Source organism: Sturnira hondurensis, unplaced genomic scaffold, assembly GCF_014824575.4.
Source record: "Sturnira hondurensis isolate 20B ecotype Veracruz unplaced genomic scaffold, ASM1482457v3 Scaffold0025598, whole genome shotgun sequence".
Taxonomy (NCBI): domain Eukaryota; kingdom Metazoa; phylum Chordata; class Mammalia; order Chiroptera; family Phyllostomidae; genus Sturnira; species Sturnira hondurensis.
Genome location: NW_028098229.1, coordinates 475,588 through 499,000, shown reverse-complemented (window position 1 = coordinate 499,000; position 23,413 = coordinate 475,588). Strand labels below are relative to the sequence as shown.

Genomic DNA, 23,413 nt, shown 5'->3' with positions numbered 1-23,413 from the left:
ACAGCAGGGGGCAACCTAAGCCAGACTCCATCACTTGGGGGGCATTCATGGAAGGACTGTGGGTGCTGTAACAAAGAGGGAGCAATGGACTCTCCCACCCCCCAGCTTTGACATAGCCCTAGTGCCCATGTTCTCTGGGAGAAGTGCTTCCTGACTCTAATCCCCTTAAGCCTGAATACCTGATGGGGAGAGGTGCAGGTCCTTGCCTTGCTAGAGAGTGTCCTGGGGAAAAATCTGGCATCACAAAGACTTCCTGATAAACCTGTGAAATCTGCTCTGCTAAGAGTGCTTTCATTCATATGTTAAGGGTTCAAGCAAGAAACCCTAAAACTCTGTTCCTGACAAACTCTGACTCATAGTAAGCCCTCAGATTTCTTTGAAATGTTATCTACTGTTTGATCCTTGCTGCCCTTTATTCCTGTGTATTAGAACCCAATAAAAGGCCCTGGAGGAGGGAGCTTGAGGCCTTTTCCTCCTGGAGAAACTGGCAGCTGCTGGCCTTTGTCTCCTCTGAGAAACTGGCCACCAGCCCACGGCCTTTTCCCTCTGGAAATATGGCCACTTCTCCTCCCTAAGCAGATCACATAATGTCTCAGTCATATTCACTCTCATCCATGGCTCCCCAGGGGACTTGCGAGAGAAGTCGCCCCCACACATACATGTGGAGACACATACATTTTTCATTGGCAGAATGGTGAAATGAAATAACATCGTAATAAGTATCAAGAAATATGAACTCAAGACCTGACTTTGACATTAGCATGTGGCCTTGGGCCAGTAACTTAACTTCTCCAGACTTTGATCTCCTAGGCTGTAACATGATGGTAGAGAGGAGGAGCCCATCTAAAGCCGTTCCCTTCAAGGCCCTTTTTGGGAAATTTGCTTATAAATCTTTCCTCAGCACCTCTTGTGCCACTAGCATTTCATGAGAGGGGTGTGGCTGTCTCTAGGAGAATTATTTGGTTTTTATTTGTACTTGTCTTCCCATGAAATATTTGTCCAGATCCCAAACATAGCATTTCTCTAGTCAGACTTTAAATAATGAATATCTGGCTACAATATATATCTCCTAAAAAATGAGCAACTGCAGAAAAGAAAAAAAATTCTGAATTTCATAAAGCATTGTTTTCTGAGACATTTTTCAACCACAAGGAAAAAAAATCTCAATATTTGAAGAGTAATAGAAAAATTAAAGTATATTTAGTTTTTCATCCCAATTTTGCTGCCTGTGTCTTGAGTCTAAATATGTATTAATTTGTCGGCAAATTCAGAGTACCAAAACTGACTACACCTTTTTTAAGAATCACACCTAGAGAACATTAACTCTTGTTGACATACTGTTTCTCATTTTTCTCTTTCTATAGTGGTAGCATCTTGAGTAGAGTTTGTATTTATGAGGCTGAATTTCACTTTACTTTGACTTTATGGTTTTAACATATCATTTACAAACACTTATCTCTGTTACAGGAAATAAATGAAATTCCAGGCTTTTGATGAGATGCCATGCTGAAATGGATAGTCCAAAAATCTATATTTAGATGACTGACTCCTGTCTGAGGAAGACATGGTAAATGTCTGAAACATAAAAACAGAAGGATGGTGAATTTAATGATCACACCCTAAGTGGGGAATGCTATTTTGGAATAATTAAATGTTCCACCATTTGCAAGTCTAAACAGTCCATCGTTAGTCCCTGTCATGGTCTTTCAACACGTCCTTACACTTTTCAAAAAAAATGTATTATTAAAACAATTGAACTGATAGCAACACCCCACACATATGTGTTAGCACTAGCACATTTCATGAGACTCTAATTCATAGCTAAATATACAGTTTAGAAAAATTTAATTTATATGTGAGTTTGCTTCATAAATGACAAACATGACAAGCATTGTTTAAAGGCTAGTGGAAGATATTAATCTTCAGGTATCAAATAGATTCTTTGCTTGAGGAGGTAGCTAAACCTTTTGACACATGAAAAATATCATGGAATTAAAAAATCATTCAAAAGCTATTTTATAATTAAATAATATTAATTTCACAATTTTCTTGTTGATTCTTACATTTTAGAAGACGTTACACTCTAAATTACTTTTTTCTCTAGGTCTACTTTAATATTTTTAGCATTACATTTTTAAGTTGTTATTACAAGTGTATAAGGAAACAACTGGTTTCTGAAAATTGATCTCACCTTCATTAACTTTAATGAAATTTCTCTTACTATGTCCAAGAACTGACTAGAAATTTTTGGACTTTCTACTATAAGTAATCACATTTTTTAGAAAAAATAATAATTGTTGTTTCTCTGAGTCTCATTATCAGGATTATATAGTGTTATAGTAAATAGAAGTAGACTTAGTGGCACTCTTGTCTCATTCCTGACTTTAAAAAGAGTGCTTCTAATGTTTTGTATATACATAGTGGTATGTATATATATATATTTCTAATCAGTTTAAGAAGTTTTTGAAAATTTCTAGTTTCCAAAATTTTTTCCATGAATGGGTACTCTGAATTATTGTCAAGCATTTCAAAATAATTTATCTTTTTCTTTGATTATATATGTATAGATATTTTAATATAAAATTTAACATTTGACTTCTTTAGGTCTTGGACTTTAGGCTGCAAAATGGTAGTACAGAGAAAGTATTGTACTAGGGAGTATATTCTTTGAGATATATAAATATATTTGTACTTTTATTTTTTAAGTCTTCCAACAGTTCATTAGAAAGAATGTAGGTATTAAAAACAATCCTCACTGTCATGAACATAAATTAGGATTTTATAGCCCTGGTAGAAGCTGGATCGAAAAATAAAAAATAATAAATCCAATAATGTATTAACATTTTTTCATTTATTTGCCATATTGACTGTGAAAATACGAATTTGCTCTTAAATGTACAGACTCTCAAGCAACAATGTTCAGGCTTCTTCATTCTCCATGCTGAAAAATGTAAAAGTTCAAAGGTCAAACAATGCCTACCACATGTACAGGCTTCAAAGACCATCTAAGTTACAGTGTTCATTATTAGCTAAGATACATTTGGAATAGTTATGTTCAATAATGTGATGTAAACTTTTTTTTAAGATTTTATTTATTTATCTTTAGAGGGGAAGGGAAGGAGAGAAGGAGAGAAATATCAATGTATGGTTGCCTCTCATGCGTCCCCTGCTGGGAACTGGCCTGCAACCCAAGCATGTGCCCTGACTGGAAATCAAACCACAATCATCTGGTTCACAGGCCCACGCTCAGTCCACTGAGCTACAACAGCCAAGGCCGAAGTAAATTTTTTGAAAAATAAAACTTTAGTGGAATAATCTTGAAGAATAAACCCCAGAAACAAAAGGTTACCAGTTTAAGGTATCAACCAGTTTGTTTCAGCCAGTTTGAATCCCTGTTCTAAAATTTAGAAGTTATCTCTCTGTAATCCAAGAGCTTCCTATAATGTCTGTATCTATGTTATGAAGCAAAGGAGATTTAGATGAAAACTTTTTATTTATCACAACTGCTCTATCAACTGCCTATGACCTCACAGCATCATGGTAATCTAGGAAGTGTTCATGCATAAGCTCATTGCCTTAGCTGACTTAAAATTGCCCCATACAATGGTATGTATCAATCCTTAGTGAGGCCTTTAAGAAAACTAGTTGAAAAATGGGTTAAAGGAAGCAAATGCTACCTTTAAAAGCATTTGTTTTTAGAGCTATCAACTCAGGAATTCTTTCAATTATTAAACCTTGGAGAAAAGTTATTTTTCTTTCTCAAAATTTAGTGTCACCAACACTTCTTACTCCAGATCTGGCATTTTTTCATCATCAGTGTCTTGTGAGTCATCATCTACTCTGGTAAATCTACATCCTCATCACCACCTATGTTGTTCATAATCTCAGAGAAATAATCAAAATTACATATCTTTATCTCAATCATCTTTCCAGTCTTTACAATTATTGAAGACTACACTAAGCCAATTAAGCTCTGCCCTTTCTGTTCTTTAACTTTTCCATCACTAGCCAGATTCTCCTTTTCATAAACAACATAAAATATATCTGCCCACTCTTTTATGCTTGGAATCATTTGGATTAAGACAGTTAAAAAGATCAATTTTAGAGCCCTGGCTGGTGTAGCTCAGTGGATTGAGCATGGGCCTGCAAACCAGATGATCGAGGTTCGATTCCCAGTCAGGGCACATGCCTGGGTTGCAGGCCAGTTCCTGGCAGGGACCAGTTCCCAGCAGGGGATGCATGAGAAGCAACCATACATTGATGTTTCTCTTCCTCTCTCCTTCCCTTCCCCTTTAAAGATAAATAAATAAAATTTTAAAAAAAATTTAAAAAAGATCAATTTTATTTAGGTGTTTAAAATAATTACTTCCTCTAAGACAAGCTAACATAAGTTTGGATTTTTAAAAATTTACATTAACATCTTTACTGTCCTCAACACAAATCCGATGAAGACATATTCCTTTTGATTATACCACTTTGCAGAAGCAGCTGCATTGTGATCTGGGCAAGGGGATGGGTGAATGGTTGGGAGGCCTCTCTGGTGGCATCTGCTGGGCAGTGGACTCCTCTTTGGTGGCAACTTTGGCATTTACTAACCCACATGTCCACTTCTTACTTCCACCATGCAACAATGGCAGGTGTGGGCTCAACCTGGGTATCAGGAATACACCTGGTGAAAGCTACACTAACCACCTCCAAGGACCAAACTGGAATTATCACTAAATTAAAGAAAAATTATCCTGAATAACCAACTGAACACTAGCCAGAGAGGTCTTATAACCAAGGACACACAGAAGAAACCACTTCACTACAACAAGACTGGTAGGGAGTGCTGAGAGGCTGAGGAAGGGCTGGTTGAGCTTTCATATGTGGAAGCTGAAGTTTCAGAAGGATAGTTCAGTGGCCAGTGGGGTTATTTCAATGGAGCTTCACCTGAAAACTATGGGTCTCAATCTCAAGCTGGGCTCCCCAGCATACTGCACAAGATCCATGAAAAAAATAAATAACATCCAGCTATGAAAAGCAGGATGGTTTTTGTCTGCCAAGAAGAGACAGTTAAAAATGCAGACAACTCCTTATGGGGTCAATGCACAAAATTTCATTTGCAGCCACTTACCTTGGGCTCTGGCAGAGTGAGGACAGAGTAGACTAGAGATGTGTGAAAAGAAACTAGGGTAGGTAGCTAGAGGAGAGAGCTGAAGGATCAACCACCAGAATCCCTGTGCTGGGTTATTCCTATGTTGCAGAAGCCATCATTTCAAGTAGACTACTCCACTCCAAGTGATATCAGCCGGAGGGAAAGCAATAGTCCCACCCACAAGAATCCCTCTCACCCCAACCTGTGGAGCTTAAGACAGGCTGCTGAGTACAGCTGGAGGTTACACCAGTGATAAAGGCAGAGGTGGAACTCTGGGAACTTTGAGACTTTAGGTGTCTTTCCCTGGGTCTGGTGCTGATAAAACCTAGCCTTGGTATGTAGCCTGGTTCTTTCTGCACAACCCAGGCTCAGCAGAGGGAGTCACAAGCTGAGAATCACTGATAGCTCCAGTTTGCCCAGGGCCAGTCACAGAGAACGTCTGACAAAGGTCTGTACCAGAGTCTTTGCAGATCTACCTAATACATGGAAACAAATACAAAGAAGCATCTAACATGTGAAGACAAAGAAACAAGCCCCAAATGAAAGAACAAGAAAATCCTCCAGAAGAAGAACTAAAGGAAAGGCAGACAAGCAATTGATCAGATATAGATTTTAGAGAAATGATTATAAGGATACTAAACTGTATAGAAAAAGACATAGAAACCAAAAAAAGGACCAATAAGAAATAAAGAATTCAATATCCGAAATAAATAATATGCTGGAAGGATTAAATAGTATGTTAGATGAAGCAGAGGATTAAATCAGTGATTCGGAAGATAAGGTAGAAAAAAGCACCCAAGCAGAGCAGCAAAAAAAAAAAAAAACTTTCATGAGAAGAGTGTAACAAGCCTTTGGGAAAACTTGAAGCATAACAACATCCACATCATGAAAATACAGAAGAAGAGAGTGAGCAAATGAATCAAGAACCTATCTGAAGAAATAATAATGGAAAACATCCTTAATCTGGGGAAAGAAAAAGACACATAAGTCCAAGAAGTTCAGAGATCCAAATAAGATGGATCTAAAATGGCCTACACCAAGACCTATCGTAATTAAAATGAGAATGCTTAAGACAAAGAGAGAATCACAAAAGCCAAAAGGGAAAAGCAGTTGCTAAAAAGAGAGCACCAATTACACTGTCATCTAATTTCTCAACAGAAACATTTCAGGCCAGAAGGGATTAGCATAAAATATTTAAGGTGATGAAAAGCAAGGACCTACAACCAAGGCTACTTATCCAGCAAGACTATCAATTAAAATTGAAGGAGAAATAAAGAGCTTCCTAGATAAGAAAAAACTAAGGGAGTTTGTTAATACCAAACCAGTACTGCAATGAATGTTAAAGGGCTTCCTTTAAGAACAAAAAAAAAGAAAGAAAAACAGAGGAAAATTGTTTGAATATTAAAATGGCAATAAATATCAATGGCAAGTACCTATCAATAAACACCTTAAATGTAAATGATTTATATACTACAACCAAAAGACATGGGAGAGCTGGATGGATAAGAAACCCACATCAAATTGATAGATATACACAGACTAAAGGTAAAAGGATGGAAAATGATATTACATGCAAATGGAAAGGGAAAAAAATCTGGGGTAGCAATACTTATATTTGATAAAATAGACTTTAAAATCAGGCTACAGTAAGAGACAAAGAAAGACACTACATAATGATAAAGGGAACTAACCAACAAGAGTATATAACCCTAGTAAACATTTATGCACCCAACATTGAAGTAGCTAAGTATGATTGATAGAAATACAATAATAATCAGAAATTTTAACACCCCATTGACTTTGATGGATGAATCTTCCAGATAGAAAATCAACAAGAAGGAAGCAGCCTTAAAAGACATACTACATCAAATGGATTTAATTGATATCTTCATAGAATTTCACCCCAAAGAAGCAGAATAAACATACTTTTCAAATGCGCATAGAATGTTTTTGAGAATAGACCACATCTTAGTACACAAAACTAAGCTCAATGAATTTAATAAGATTGAAATTATATTAAACATATTCTCTGCCCATAATGCTATGAAACTAGAAATTAATCACAAGAACATAGAAAAACAGGCAAGGACATGAAGGCTAAACAACATGTTATTAAACAATGAATGAGTCAGCAATGAGATCAAGGGAAAAATCAAAAGATACCTTGAAATAAATGAAAATGAAAACATAACAATCCGAAATCTGTGCGATACAAGAAAAGCAATCCTGAGAATGAAATTCATAGCATTAGAGGCCTATCTCCAGATACAAGAAAAAGTCAAAATTAACAATCTAACTTTACACTTAAAAACACATGAGAATGAACCATAAACAAAATCCAAAGTGAGTGGAAGGAAGAAAATAATAAAGATCAGAGCAGAATTAAATAAGAGTCTAAAAAAATAATACAAAAGACCCACGAATCCAAGAACAAATAACTCATTTTTTGAACAGATAACTAAGAAAAACCTTAAATCAGACTCATCAAAAAAAAAATAGAAAGGACCCAAATAAACAAAATCAGAAATAAAAGAGGAGAAATAACAAGTGACCACATATACAAAACTGATTGCAAAAAAATATTATAAACAACTATATGCCAACAATCTGGACAATCTGGACATCCTGGTTAAAAGCATAAGTTCTAGAAGCATACAATCTTCCAAAACTATACCAGGAAGAATCAGGGGATCTGAATAGACAGATTACACCTAGTGAAACTGAAGCAGCATTAAAAAAACTACTACAAACAAAAGCCCTGGATTGGATAGTTTCACAAGTGAATTTTAGCAAACATTCTGAGAAAAATGAACACTTCTTCTCTTCATACCACTTCAAAAATTCAAGAGGAGGGAGGACTCCCAAGCTCATTTCACAAGGTCAGAATTACCCTAATTCCAGACCAGATAAATACACTACAAAAAAAATTATAGGGCAATACTCCTGATGAACACAGATGCTAAAACCCTCAACAAATATTAGCAAACTGAATACAACAATGCATCAAAAACTCATACACCATGAAGAAGTAGTATTTATTCCAAAACAGCAAGGTTGATACAACATTCAAATATCAATAAAAGTGATACACCATGTAAACATACTCAACAGGCAAAAACAACAATCATTCCTCTTAAGATCAGGGATGAGATGTGGATGTCTGCTTTCACCTTTCTTATTCAACATAATACCGGATGTCCTAGCCATAGCAATCAGACAGGAAGAAATCAAAGCATTAAAACTAGAAAAGAAGAAGTAAAACTGTCATTACTTGCAGATTCAATGATGTTGTACACAGAAAACCCTAAAGATTCTGCCAAGAAACCACTAAAACTGATAAATTAACTCAGCAAAGTATTGGAATACAAAATCAATGTCCAGAAATCAGTTGCATTTTTATATGCCAATAATAATATGTCAAAATGGGAAATTAAGAAAATAATCCCATTCACAATTGCTTCAAAAAGAATAAAATACCTAAGAATATGTCCAACTAAGGATGTAAAAGAGCTGTACTCAAAACACTTTAAGACACTGAGGAAAGAAATTAAAGAAGATGCAAGTAAGTGGAAGTGCATACCATGTTCATGGATAGAAATAATTAACATCATTAAAATGTCATGCTACCCAAAGCGATCTATATATTCAATGTAATTCCTATCAAGATTCCAATGATGTATTTCACAGAAGTAGAACAAATATTTCAAAAATTCATGTGGAACCACAAAAAGCCCCCCATAAGAATAATGATCTCCAAAAAGAAGAACAAAGTTGAAGGAATCACACTGCCTAAATATCAAACTATACTGTAAGTCCACAGTAATCAAAACAGCATGGAACTAGCATAAAATTAGACACATAGATCATTGGAACAGAACAGAGAGCCAGAAATAAATTCACACATTTATTGTCACTTAATATTCAACAGAGAAATCAAGCACATACAATGGGCTAAAGATAGTTTATTCAGTAAATGATGTTGGGAACATTGGATGGTTTTATGCAAAAAAAATGAAACTAGGACACCTTCCTATTCAACACATATAAATTCAAATGGGATTACATACTTAAATGTTAGACCCACAACCATAAGAATCATAGAAGAAAAGATAGGCAGGAAAATCTCAGACATTGCCTGTAGAAATATTGTATCTGATGTATTTGCTCAGGCAAGGAAAACAAAGAAAAAGTTAATAAAGGGGACTACTTCAAACTAAAATATTCTTCACAGCAAAGGAAACCACCAACAAAATAAAAATACAAGCCACAGAATAGAAGGACATATTTGCTGATACATCAGATAAGGAGTCAATACCAAAATTTAAAAAGAAGTTATAAAACTCAACACCAAAATAACAAATAATTCAATTTAAAAATTGGGCAAAAGACCTGAATAGACACTTCTCCAAAGAGGGCATGCAGATGGCACATAGACATACGAAAAAATGCTGAATGTTACTAATTATCAGAGAAATGCAAATTAAAACCACAACAAGATATCACCTCACACCTGTCAGAATGGCTATCATCAATAAACCAACAAATAACAAGCGCTGGTGAGGATGTGGAGAAAGGGGAATCCTTTGCACTGTTGGTGGGAATGCAGGTTGGTGCAGCCACTGTGGAAAGCAGTATGGAGTTACCTCAAAAAATTAAAAATGGAACTGTCTTTTGGCCCAGTGATTCCACTTCTGGAAATATATAAAAAGACACAGAACTCTAATTAGAAAAAACACAAACACTCCTATGTTTATTACAACATTACTTACAGTTTCCAAGGTATGGCAGCAGCCCAAGTGTCTATCAGTAGATGAATGGATAAAACAACTATGTGACATTTACACAATAGAATACATCTTGGGTGTAAAAATGAAGAAAATTTTACCTTTTCCAACAGCATGGTTGGGCCTAGAGAACATTACGCTAAGTGAAATAAGCCAGTAAGCGAAAGACAAATACCATATGAGTTCAGTCATATGTGGACTCTAATGAACAAACGGAACTAACAAACATAATACAGACCCATAGAGAGCAGGATGTCAACTATGGAGGGAGTGGTGGTTAGGGAGTGGAGGAATTTAGAAAAAAGGACTCATGGACATGGACAATAGTGTGGTAATTGCAGGAGGGAGAGGAGCTTAAGAAGGTTAAGTAGTAATGGAAAAATACAATAAAAATTTTTAAATGAAAATAAAAACTAGAACTATTAAAAAAGAGAGAAATTTTCCCCCAATTTTGTTAAAATGTTTGTCATGTTTCTATTCTCCACATATTTTTCTCCCACCACCTCTTTGGATAGATGATAGATAGATAGTAGAAAAATTGTATATAGATGTAACAATCTTAAATAGAATGGCATTGTCAATGCATTAGTAATACATATGAATGATAAATCATTTAATTGTTGAGTTAAAGCCTCCCCACCTTTATTACTAGCACAGTTATGCTTGTATGCATTATTTTTTATAGCTGTGTTCTAGGAATTTTTAGAGAAAATTCATAGAATTTTCAAATTCACTTTCACTAGTCAAAACTTCACTATTTCTTTGACTAGGTCCTAAAAATAAAAACAACTAGATGAATCATCAGAAAAGCCTGGTCACATTACAGACCAAATTGGATCATTGAATTATTGATTCAGAAGCTATCTAATTAATTATGAAGATGGTTGAAAACACCAGACGGATCATCCCACAACTAACAGATTTTGACTGTCTTACATGTGCTGTGTGGTCCATATGTGGAAGCCTGAACATTTGTAGATAGGTAGGACTGGCTGGGCATGTCCAGATGGGCTTTGCCCAAGTTGGGAAAATCATGGCAGGCCATTTAAAACTTTCTATGTATTAATGCAGTGACAGAGACATGATGGCAAAGCAATGACTCATCCTGATTTGATTCAAACAGCAGTGTTCATGAAGCAAGTAACTCATTACAAGGTACAGTTTGCTTTTTAAAACTCTATTGAAGGTTTTCAACTCAACTTGAACAAGTCTCTTGGAACCCCTGTTCAAGTATAACCAGTCACCTTATGGATGTTGAATGGCCTAAAATACTTCACCGCATTTGAGCAAGGTCATTTGAAACACGTTAAGTTTCTGCCCATAGGCTGTAATGAAGTACAACAATCCAAACCCATCAAATCTGACCTGGTCAATTTGGTATTTTTTAGACTCTCTAATGACCAAAGGTAATTCAATCCTCAAAACTATTCTCAGAAATTTTAAATCCAATTTTTCTATAATTTTTATTATTAAAAATATAGTGAAGCTAAATCATCTGCAATTTAGGAGGTTTCATGAAAAGAAGTATCAATGATTCATCAGCTTGCCCTTGAAAAGGTAAGGTCTTATAGTAAAAATTAGCTTGTACATAAATGGATTTTTATATGTTTTATTCAAAGACACAATTTTTAAGAAATGTTTCAGTAAATATTTTTAAAATAATTTAAGGATAAGAAAAGAAGGTGTATGATTACTAAGACCAGAAAGATAAAGCAATGTGTAAATTATGGGAAGATTGTTTATTTGTAATAGCTAATTTTAAGTATTTTTCAAAATATATTTTATTAATCATTTTAATGATAATTAATCATTTAATTACTCATTTTTATAATAAAAATATTTTATTAATCATGGTGGTACTATAAACATTAAGACACTAAAGGAGGTATGAATACCAAAATCATGACATCACTCAAAAGCAGAAGCAAAAGCATCACTACAGAAGCCCCGGCTGGCATAGCTCAGTGAATTGAGCACAAACTGCAAACCAAAGGATCGAGGTTCGATTCCCAGTCAGGGCACACACCTGGGTTGCAGGCCAGTTCCCAGCAGGGGATGCACAAGAGGCAACCATACATTGATATTTCTCTCCCTTTCTCCTTCCCTTTCCCTTTAAAGATAAATAAATAAAATCTTAAAAAAAGTGTACAGAAAATGTCAATTCAATATTATCATCAATTACCTACACGGATTTATTTTAGAACTTGTTTGATTAACCAGAAGTTAGTTATTAAAGAAATAATAAAAGTAAAGTGCACCATCAAAATTTTGATTTAGTGAATCAGTGTAGACATGGCTTTATCAGATGTTAATTGCACTTTAATCATAATCCTAACAATAAATGAATATTAAACTGTAATTCAAAATTATGGGATGCTCACAGATAGAATTAATATAAGAAGAAATAGAAAGATATAACTGCCTTTGTGCAGCCATGCTCTGCTTGGATTGCAGGAAATAGTGTGCAAGCTAATATAATCTCCTATAGGAGAGAAAGTATGTCATATTCACATGATTATTTTCTCCCAGTATCTTCTTCAATACCTACTTATAGAATTAAGAATTTTTAACAGTCGTTTAACAATTGAAATATCGCACAGGAAAACAGTTGTTTAACCACTGAAACGTTGTATGGGAAAACAGAAAAAAGACAGGAAAAAACAACCAGTTATTTTTTAAAAATGGATTTTATTGCTGGCTCTGTTGTGGTTAAGTCACTTAAAATCTTGCTCCTGTGTAAAATAAGAACAAAAAATTGTCTCTCTACTTCTCAAGATTGTTGAGGTGATCTAGCAAAAGATGCTTACACAAGTACTTTGATATGGCAAGATACTAAAAGGATGAATTGAAGATTTCATTAGTTGTATTTATAATTCAAATTGGACAAGTTTGATTGGATATGAAAAAGATATTTTAGTGGCTTAAATGCTGACATTGGCCATTCAAGAAGCCTGTGGTTAAAATCACCATTTTAGATGTCTTTAAAATAGAGAACAGAACATTGAGTGAAGCTGGAAAATCAACTTCCATTCAGAATTTTAAGGAAAAGAAGATCAGCTCCAGCTTGGCAGTTGTGGATTTAATTAACACCATGCAGCCAGTCTCCATAAATTATAACCTTGTTAAGAGCAGCAATCTATCCGAAGATGACAAGCACAATAATGCCAAGTATGCAGTGTCAATGGCTAGAAGAATTGGAGCCAGGGTGTACCTCTCCCTGAAGACCTTGTCGAAGTAAAACCCAAGATGGTTGTGACTGCGTTCGCATGCTTAATGCGTAGGGGAATGAAGAGTGTGTAAAGGAATCAATTTGAACAAAAACAGCCTTGTTTCCAGATGCATGATTAGCAGGTCAGCTATTTCCCAGCAAAGTTCTCATGGCTTAAGGAACTGTTGATCATTTGAAGGATTTTCAGTTTGGATTAACAAGACTAGTCCTCATGAGAGCCCTTGGGGAAAAGAGTTTTCATAAAAACAATTCTTTCCCATAGTCATAGTTGGATGTACCAGGCACACCTAAAACGTGCTCAGAGTCAAATTACTCTCTCCTTCTAGAGAGCTGCCCATGATATTTCCCATTGCTGAATGCTATTTTTTTCTATGTATATTTTTTCCTCTTTGAATGTCTACCTCTTGGGACTTGCTTAGGTGAATGGATATGAATATTATTAGACAATAATTTTGCTTTTCATCCAGTATGCTAGTTCTTAATTGACAACTGTGGTCAGAGGGTATTTTGTTATGAGTATCCTTTGCTTATCTTTCTAGTATTGAAATTTTGCAGAAGTAACTGGCTACAAAGAATGTAACAGGAGCTTTTCATATTCTTTTATTCTTAAAATCAGCACCTTTTCACAGTATTCTTTCTATATGATCCTTTTTTGTACAGTCAAGAATATTTTGATTACATTAAATAAGACTTCTAATTTTGCTACTTTTTAAAAGGGGTCTTCAAGTAAGTGGAAAACTCACATTATAGGTAGAGAAAAATATGCCTTAAATTTGCATCATTCCCCTCATACCCAGCTGTAAACAGATGACATGTTATGTCTTAAAACACTTGGTTCAATATCTGCTCATTTGTTTTAAAACCTGTATCATCAAACTCTCTCTTTATATTTGTAATGTTATTGCATATGACCCTTTCAAAGAGAGAGTATGCTCAGAATGTAGGTGGGATGTAGTATGCCAAGTATACTAAGTATAGAATAGACTTCCTAATTTTATGCCTAAGATGTAATGAGGTCAGTAAAAACCAAAAATATGCATGTAGAACTTATGTACTGTTTCTTTGTCAAGCTGTTTGCTACAGCTTTTAAGATTATAATAATACTCTAACTCTGCAAAATGATGTAGTTTAATAGCAATGTATTAATTCATATAAAGGCATTTACACAATTAAAAAGATAAAATAAAATAAAGATCTATCTCTATAGGACGGTGTAGATTGAGAAAGGAGCAAACAAGAAACATGTAAGGTTTTGTCAATAGTATAGAATCAAGAATTTTATTCCTACTTTCAACAGAAAATAGGGGATTTTTAAAAAACTAAGCTAGTATCTATGAGTGTTAGATGTAACAACAAAACAAATATAACTTTTAAAAAGTTTGGGGTTGCTATTGACTGAGTCCCCCTTCCAAAAGAATTCATGTATTGAACCCCTGATCCCTAATTTGACTGTATAGGATTTTTACAGAAGTAATCAAGGGTGAATGAAGTCATCAGAGTAGAGATCTGACCTGGTAGGATTTGTGTCCTTAAAAAAAAGAGTAACAAGAGCTCTTGCTTTCTCCTTGTGCATGCTTCAAGGAAAGGCCATTGAGCATGCACAGAGAGGGCAGCCATCTGCAGGCCAAGAAGAGGGATCTCACCAGAAACCAACCATACTTTCACCTACTAGCCACCATGACCTGCTTTTCTGTTTATCATGCTTCAGCATATCTATCCCTTTCTGTCTCAGGACCTTGGCTATCTTCCAGTTCTAAGGTCACTTACTCATATTTCAGCCTATATATTACCTCTTCAAAAAGGCCTTCTCTGACCTCCCTATCTCTCCCACCCCAGCCACCATGATTCATCCGTATTGTCCTATTATCCAGTTTCCTTCACTTTACTCTCCACCCAGCATCCTCTGCAAATATCCAACTCTAGACTGAAGGCGAGCAAACAATCATGAGTTTGTGATCATCTACCACCATTAGTTCATGCATAGGCTCCCTTCATGTTGTTGTTTTTTTTTGCCTCCTTTTCACCCCCACTTTCTTTAAGAGCACTCATCCATATGATATATTGGGGTGGGCAAAAGTAAGTTTATAGTTGTATATATTTAAAAAGGACATGCAATTTATGATTGTTACAATAGTTTTATTAACTGAAAAGAATGTCACAGTGGCACAGTAAACATTTTGCCCACCCCTTTATATATATTATATATAATTACTATCAATGTGCTCCTTTTCAACCTAGCCTATTCTTTATTCTCTGGTCACTGAACTACAAAGAGACCATTCTTTAAATACCAGTGGATAGAGGTTATTATCTGGTCCATTCCCCCACATGCAGTCGTAGCAGTTGGGTGAGAAAATTGATGGAGAATATGAATGGTAGTACCTTGACCTTCCCATCTCACAGGGGCTGTGAACCCCTCAAATCCTCAAAGAAATCTGTATCCATGTATCTTATTTCTATACTAGGGATAGGAGAGAGTTTGAGGTTGGAAAATCATGCAGGAGCTTTAAATCATGACATATGAGGTACAGCTGGAGGATCTGGGAAGGCTTCACTGGATAGGTGGAGTCTCACAGCTGACACTATTATTTTTAAATATTAGAAGGTTTTTCATATAAGTGAAGGTATTATCCTTTTCTACATGGCCATAAAGTATAGATTGCCCAACTGGGTGAAGCTATAGAAAAAAAAAACTGATTTGTTTCACAGTAAAAATTATGATGCCATTATTTGGTGAGAATTAATCTATATCAGGTATTAGGCTAGGATTTCTAATCCCCTCAACAACCCAGTATGGTACACGTTTTTATCCTCATTGTGCAGCTGAGGAGCCTCAGGTGCATTCAAGATTCAGACCTACCTTTGTCTTTACACTGTATCAAAGTTCTGTTGAAAAGGACTATTTTGTAACATGTTTTATTCCCTCTGAGTAGAGCTGAGGGGCAATGGACCATGTGCGAGGTACAGTTCCCTCTCTATGCAGTTGATCACTTCTATAAATATCACAACAGAGATTCAAACATCACCTGGGCCACTGGACAATGTGGCTTTTACATCCCTATTTAATTGAGAACTTCTACTGTTCTGCGACATTTTATAAGAGGGTTGGATATTTATAATATACGGCATATGTATTCATTTCCTACTGTTGCCATAATAAGTTGCTGTAGACTTAGTGACTTAAAACAATATACTTTTTTTCTCTTCCAATTCTGGAAACCACAGGCCACTTTCACTGAGTCAAAAATCAAGGTGTTGGTAGGGGTGGCAACTTCTAAAGGCCCAGAGGTAAGAATCTGTTTCCTTGCCATTTTTCACTTCTGGTGGCTGCCTGGATTCCTTGGTTTGTGGCCTCATCTTCCATCTTTAAAGTGTATCACTTCAGTCTCTACTTCCATCATCATATCATCTTTTCCTCTTCTGTAGTCAAATCTCCCTCTCCTTTCCACTTATAAAGACTTTGTGATTAATTGGACCCACCCTGATAATCCAAGATAATCTCCCCATTTTAAGATCCTTGATCAGATCTGCAAACTCCCTTTTGTCACATAAAGTAACATACTCACAAGTCCTGGGAATGAGGACCTGAACACTTTAGTGGCCTGTTATGCAATGGCCTATCACAGCCTGCAGAGATAAAATCCTGTGTACAGGGAGGATGGTGAATATTCTCAGATTGAGGAAAATTCACTGAAGGATGAATTCCAATTTGTATGTGTCCTTCAGACATTCACAACATATCCCATTCAAGTTTTTCTTTGACACATGAATTACTGTTTAAACAAAGAACAGCTCCACAAGAGAAACAAACAAACAAAAAAAAAGCACTCTTTTCTCACAAAGGATAACAGCATTTAAAACTCAGGTAGATAAAATATGTGCCCAACATCAAAGTTTTAAGAGGCAGATAAAATGTTAGGGTACAAAAATAACCAAGAAAAGCTAATCACAAATCAGACAAAGATCAAGCCATAGCATTGTTTTTGTATTATCTAGGACTGCCAAGCCATCAGGCTTAGAGAACTGGGGGAAGGAATCTCTTAGAAATGGGGAATTTAATTTTAGCACTGAAAATGAGTTTGTCACACAGCTAATCTGACTGGCAAAAAGCAGCTCTTCTCTGAGTCCAACAGCTCATAATAAACTATCACCCTGTGTGGATGCAGGATTTTCCCCAGCCCATTTGAGGATGGCTTCTCCAGGGACCTATTTCAGTCCTGTTAGTTCTGAAATTCACCACATAGGCATCTCTGAAAATGGCATTGATGCAACCAGAATTTGTTGAACATCTAAGTTGGTATGCATTACCATATTAGACACTAAGGAAGATATAAAAATATGTAGACGACAAAACCCTGGCCCTGAAGGACTTAAGATACACAGAAAGCTCTCTGTAACAATCTGAATACTAGTGATTTTTTGTATGATCTTGATGTCCTAAGATTTAACTACCGCTTTCAGTTTATAGCCATCCACAAATAGCAGACATTGGTGCCCAATTGTTTTACATCATCTACCATAGATAATACTGGAGAAAATAAAAAATGAACTGATTAAGCACTAGAGCAAAATCAAACAAAACATTTATTGAACTTTATCTGGGGGCCAAGCCCTATGCTAAGCCCTTGGTCTGCATGGAGGATAGAACTAGGTTTCTGTCTCCAAGGCCCTGCAGAATACTCTACCACCAGGAGTTTTCATCCAGCTAGAAGGACTGAAAATATGAGTGAAGATATTAAGTAAAATTAAAAGCTAAGATATGAGTACTGAATGTTTTATGAGTAGACTCAACATTAATAAGTGGAGCATCTAGATCTTGGTAAATCCTCCAGATTTATCAAATGTATTTCCTCTAGATTCTAAAGTTCAGTAAATTATAATAGAAAAATACAGCAGTTTCATTTGAAACTTAAAACTATGTAACATTTTAAAAATTAATCTTATAATTAAAATGAACTCTTTATTATGTGCATAAAAATTTTCATAGCAATAATTATGAACTTATCTAAATCTGAAAAATACTAAGTTTTTGGTCAATTTTTGGTAGTAACTAAGTGTAAACAAAACACAATAAAATCAGCATTATTCGGGGTCATTTAGTTTCACTAGCAAGTTTAGTAATGCCTCAACAGAATAATAAGTTCCTGTACACTGTAGATGCTCTAAATAGTTCATAGAATGACTAAGCAATGAATATTAAATTTCCATTTTCCTGGGATCCACACTACTCGGGCAATTCAAAGGAGAAACAAAAAAGTGAGGGTTAGAGCATTTAGTGTAGCCTTTGCCAGGGAGAACATAGTTGGGATAAGGCTCCAGGAACTTACAAAGGCAAAAGGAGGGCTTTCCAGTATAGGATGCATCATGGGCAAAAGAGCATTTATGTTCCTAAATGAATCACAGGTCTTATTTTGGCAAGTAGTTGGAAGTAAGATTCGACTGTGGCCAAGCTAGTACAGGTCAGTAGAGCTTTGACATGCTTCCCCTCTGTTTCAGACACAAAGAAATTTTACATATTAAAAGAGGAAATTACAATAGCTAGTCTAAGTACTATTAAACACTCCCATGGACCATAAATGAAACAAAAATGCAAAGTGGTAAGGAGGATAAAAGCCATATGGGTGGAGTTAGGGTTGACCAGCACGTAATGGCAGCTGGGAGGGAGCTTCCCACAGGATAAAAGACAAAAAATCCCGTGAGATAGGGAGCAAAGCCAAGGGCTGAGGTGGGTTTCTCAATGCTCTCAAAAGAGTATTGTAAATAATTATTATCAACTGCTTCCTGGGGGGGCTACAGATTTTAGCAGTTGAAAATCCAGGGAGGTAGAGAATAGAGGAACAGCCTCAGGAGTAAAATTTCAACCACTTACTCAACAGTGTATAACTACATCTGTGAGATCTCTCTTTCCCGAAAGGTACCAAGATCCCAAATGACCATTATAAGGTCTGGTTCTGCACTTAGAACCCTGGGACAGGGTATGGACAACTGCAAAATATTGGACCAGGGAGGGTGAGAATGTGAGTGTAAGAATGAGAGAAAAAGAAAAAAAAAGAAACAAGATAAACCAGCAAAACAAAATCCTAAATCACATGAAGAAAACTAATGTTAAGAAAGGCAGTAGACAGAAAAACAATCAGGAAAAGAAATGAGCATAGACAAAACCCTTCATTTAGGGTACTTACAGAGATAAATGAAGGCATATAGCACAAAATAGAATTATGAAACAGAAGAAAGGAGAAACACAGTGATATGGAAAAGAATCAATTCTAGAATGTTGAAGTTGAGTAATATTATAATTAAAATAAAAATTAAAACCTCAAAATATGGAATACAATTCAGTACATGGAAGAGCGTATCAAAGATTATGAGGTTATTATAGAGAGAGACAGATATTGAGAAAGATTTAAAATATGCATGAAAGAGCAATTAAGAGACATGGAGGACAGTTTAAGTGTTCCAACATATACCTAATGGGCATTCCAGGAGAACAGAATGGAGGAAGAGTAGGAAGAAAAAGAATGACATGAGTATTTAAATTGAAAGTGCATTCTGTGTCTTTAGAAAGAGAAATAGAAACCAATCTATACCTATTCACTTCACAATCAACTTGCAGATGTCAAAGAGTAAACCTTAAAGCTCAAGACAATTTAAGGTTATAAGTATTCTGATAAATTATTCAGAAAAGATAGATTACCTAGACCAGAATGGCATATAAGCAAATACCTGAAGGCAAATAATTATCAGTATGATTTTTTAAAAAATTTTTTTAAAGATTTTATTTATTTATCTTAGAGTGGAAGGGAAGGAGAGAGAGAGAGAGAAATATCAATGTATGGTTGCCTCTTGTGTGTCCCCTGCCAGGGGCTGGGAACTGGCCTGCAACCCAGGCATGTGCCCTGACTGGGAATCGAACCGCGATCCTCTGGTTCGCAGGCCCGCGCTCAATCCACTGAGCTACACCAGCCAGGGCTCAGCATGATTTTTAAAACTGGCTGAAATGTAATTCAAGAGTAAGATCAAAATAAAAACTTTTCAAAACACTTTGAAAACTAATAACTTTAATAAAAGAATGATGTACTATAGAGAGGAAGAAAGGCAAATTTTTAAAACATTTATGACAAAGAATTTAATTAAAAACCATTACATTTATTTTTTACCACAAAATAACTTTAAAAAATATAAAACATAATCTAAACAATAATAGGGGAGATGCCATTTCTTCAGTGGTTCATTAAGTCTTACTAAGATGGTTGTCATTGTCAACAAAAGGGTAAAAGTATTGAAAAATAAAATACATATGTTAAACTTAAGGCCAGTCACTGAAAAAAATGGAAACATAAGCTATAACAATCAAAGCAGCAGAGAAAAACAACCCGGCAAACAAAAATATAGAAACACTTCACACTGGAAAGGGCAAAGATGTAAAGAAATTCAAGGAGGACTTCCGCCAAGATGGAGGCATAGGTGGAAACACTGTGCCTTCTCCCACAACCAAGTTTGAATACAACAAAAGTTTTGGAGAACTAGGACACACCCAAAGACCAGAAAACGGAATTATACGGAAGTCCCACAGCTACGAACCCTTCAACGAGGATGGTAAGAGAGGCGGAGCCAGCAGCGGAGCTAGGTCGGGTAGGACAGACCTAGGCACGAAGGCAGCCCGGGAGCCAGTCGGGGTGCGGGGCAGACTGACCAAGGTCGCACATTCGAGCACAGTGAGACGGACAACACAGGCCCCAGGGGGCGAACCCAGTGGTGGAGGGTTGACAGCGGTGACACACTCGAGTGCAGTGTAACGAAACGCGTGGGCCTGGTGACGGTGGTGGCTGTGGCGCCAGTGGGGGTTTCAGCAGCAGGCCAAAGAGGGGAAGCCATTGTCCCTCTTTGACCCCACCCCCACATACAACGTCACTACCCAGCAACTGAGTTGCCCTGCTCTGGTGAAAACCTAGGGCTCCGATCCTGCTACTTAACAGGCACGAACAGCCCAAAAGATGGCGCAAGAAGAACTCAAAGTCCCAGAGCCAATAACTCTAAGCGACCAACAAATTGCCAGCCTCTCAGAAGCCCAATTTAAGACACTATTTATCAGGATGCTCACAGAATTGGTAGATTACAGTCACAAATTGGAGGAACATATGAAGGCTAAACTAATTGAAATGAAGGGAGATGTCCAGGAAACCAATAGCAATGGAAAGGAAACTGGGACTCAAATCAATGGAATGGACCAGAAGGAAGAACGAAACATCCGACCAGAGAGGAATGAAGAAATGAGAATTCAAAACAATGAGGAGAGGCTTAGGAACCTCCAGGACATCTTTAAACATTCCAACATCCGGATTATAGGGGTACCAGAAGGGGGAAAGAAACAGCCACGAGTGGAAAACTGATTTGAACAAATAATAGAGGAGAACTTCCCCAGTCTGGCAAAGGAAATAGACTTCCAGGAAATCCAGGAAGCTCAGAGAGTGCCAAAGAAGTTGGACCCAAGAAGGAACACACCAAGGCACATCATAATTACATTAGCCAAGACTAAAATGAAGGAGAGAATCCTAGAAGCATCAAGGGATAAGGAGACAGTCACCTACAAAGGAGTGCCCATCAGACTGTCAGCAGATTTCTCAAAAGAGACCTTACATGCAAGAAGGAGCTGGAAAGAAGTATTCCAAGTCATGAAATCCAAAGACCTACAGCCAAGATTGCTTTATCCAGCAAAACTTTCATTTAGAATGAAAGGACAGATAAAGTGCTTCTCAGATAAGGTCAAGTTCAAGGAGTTCATCATCACCAAGCCCTTATTATATGAAATGCTAAAGGGACTTATATAAGAAAAAGAAGATGAAAAATATGAACAGTGAAAGGACAGCAAACACACAGTTATTAACAACCACACCTAAAACGAAAGCAAACCAAGAGGACAGCTAGATCAGGAGTGGAACCATAGAAATGAAGAACACACGGAGGGTTAGAAACAGGGGGGGTGGGAGGGGGAGAAGGGGGGGAAGGGGGTAGAAGGCACAGAAAATAGCGTAGATGGTAGGTAGAAAATAGATAGGGGGGAGGGCAAGAATAGTGGGGGAAATATAGAATCTAAAGAAATTGAGACATGTGGTTATAAACTAAGGGGGGGGGAGAATAGTGGGGGAGGGAGTGTGGGGGTGGAGGGGAATGAAGGGGGGGAATAGAACAACTGTAATGGTATAATCAATAAAATATATTAAAAAAAAGAAATGCAAGGATGCTTCAACATTCACAAACCAATAAATGTGATTCACCACATAAACAAAAAAAAAGAAATTCAAGGAAAAGTATAATAACTAAGATGGTAAAAATTAATCCAAATATGTGGTTAATCTCAATAAATATAAAGAGATGAAACTCCTTTATTGAGGAATAATTAGACTGAATATATATATATATGAATATATATATTTAGACTGAATATATATATATTCAGTCTAATTATTCCTCAATAAAGGAGGAATAATTCCTCAATAAAGGAGGATCTTAACTGCATTTAATGTTCATTAAGCATTTTAATGTTCAAATGCCAGAGTCTTTGAAAACAAAAAGAATTACATATATATAATTATATATATATAATTACATACATATAATTATATAATTATAATTATAACAAAAACAAAAAGAATTACATATATATAATTAATATATAATTACATATATATAATTATATATATATATAATTTTAAAGACTTTATTTGTATACTTTTTAGAGAGAGGGAGAGGGAGAGAGAGGTAGAGAAACATCAATGTGCAAGTGATATATCAATCAGTTGCCTCTTGCTCACCCCCAACCAGGGACCTGGCTCACAATGCAGGCATGTATGTTGAGTAGGAATCAAACCAGTGACCTCCCCACTGCCTGGAGTTCACAGGCTGGCACTCCATCCACTGAGCCACACCAGCCAGGGCTAGACTGAATAACAAAAATCCATACATAGGTTGCTTAAATTATTAAAGATGAAGAGAAGTAAAAAGATATGCCACACAAATACTCACCAAAATAGATTTAGTTAGGTAATATTAATCAGACAAATTAGAAATTAAGGCGAAAACATTAATAGGTGGAAGAAATATTACATAATACTTAAAAGAACAAAGGTGTCAGAACAATCACACACCTTCATACACCTAAAAAAATAGCCTTGAAAGACTACAAGCAAACATTGGTGGAAATTACACCAGGTGGAATTAAATAGTAGTACACCTCTGAATGCAGAAAGAATGTTTCCTTTTGGT

At 36.1% G+C, this 23,413-nt stretch overlaps 1 pseudogene; it reads right to left on the bottom strand.

The window, feature by feature from the left end:
• Positions 1-3,785: 3,785 nt before the first annotated feature.
• LOC118982718 (prostaglandin E synthase 3-like) lies at positions 3,786-4,588 on the bottom strand (annotated as a pseudogene).
• Positions 4,589-23,413: the final 18,825 nt, after the last annotated feature.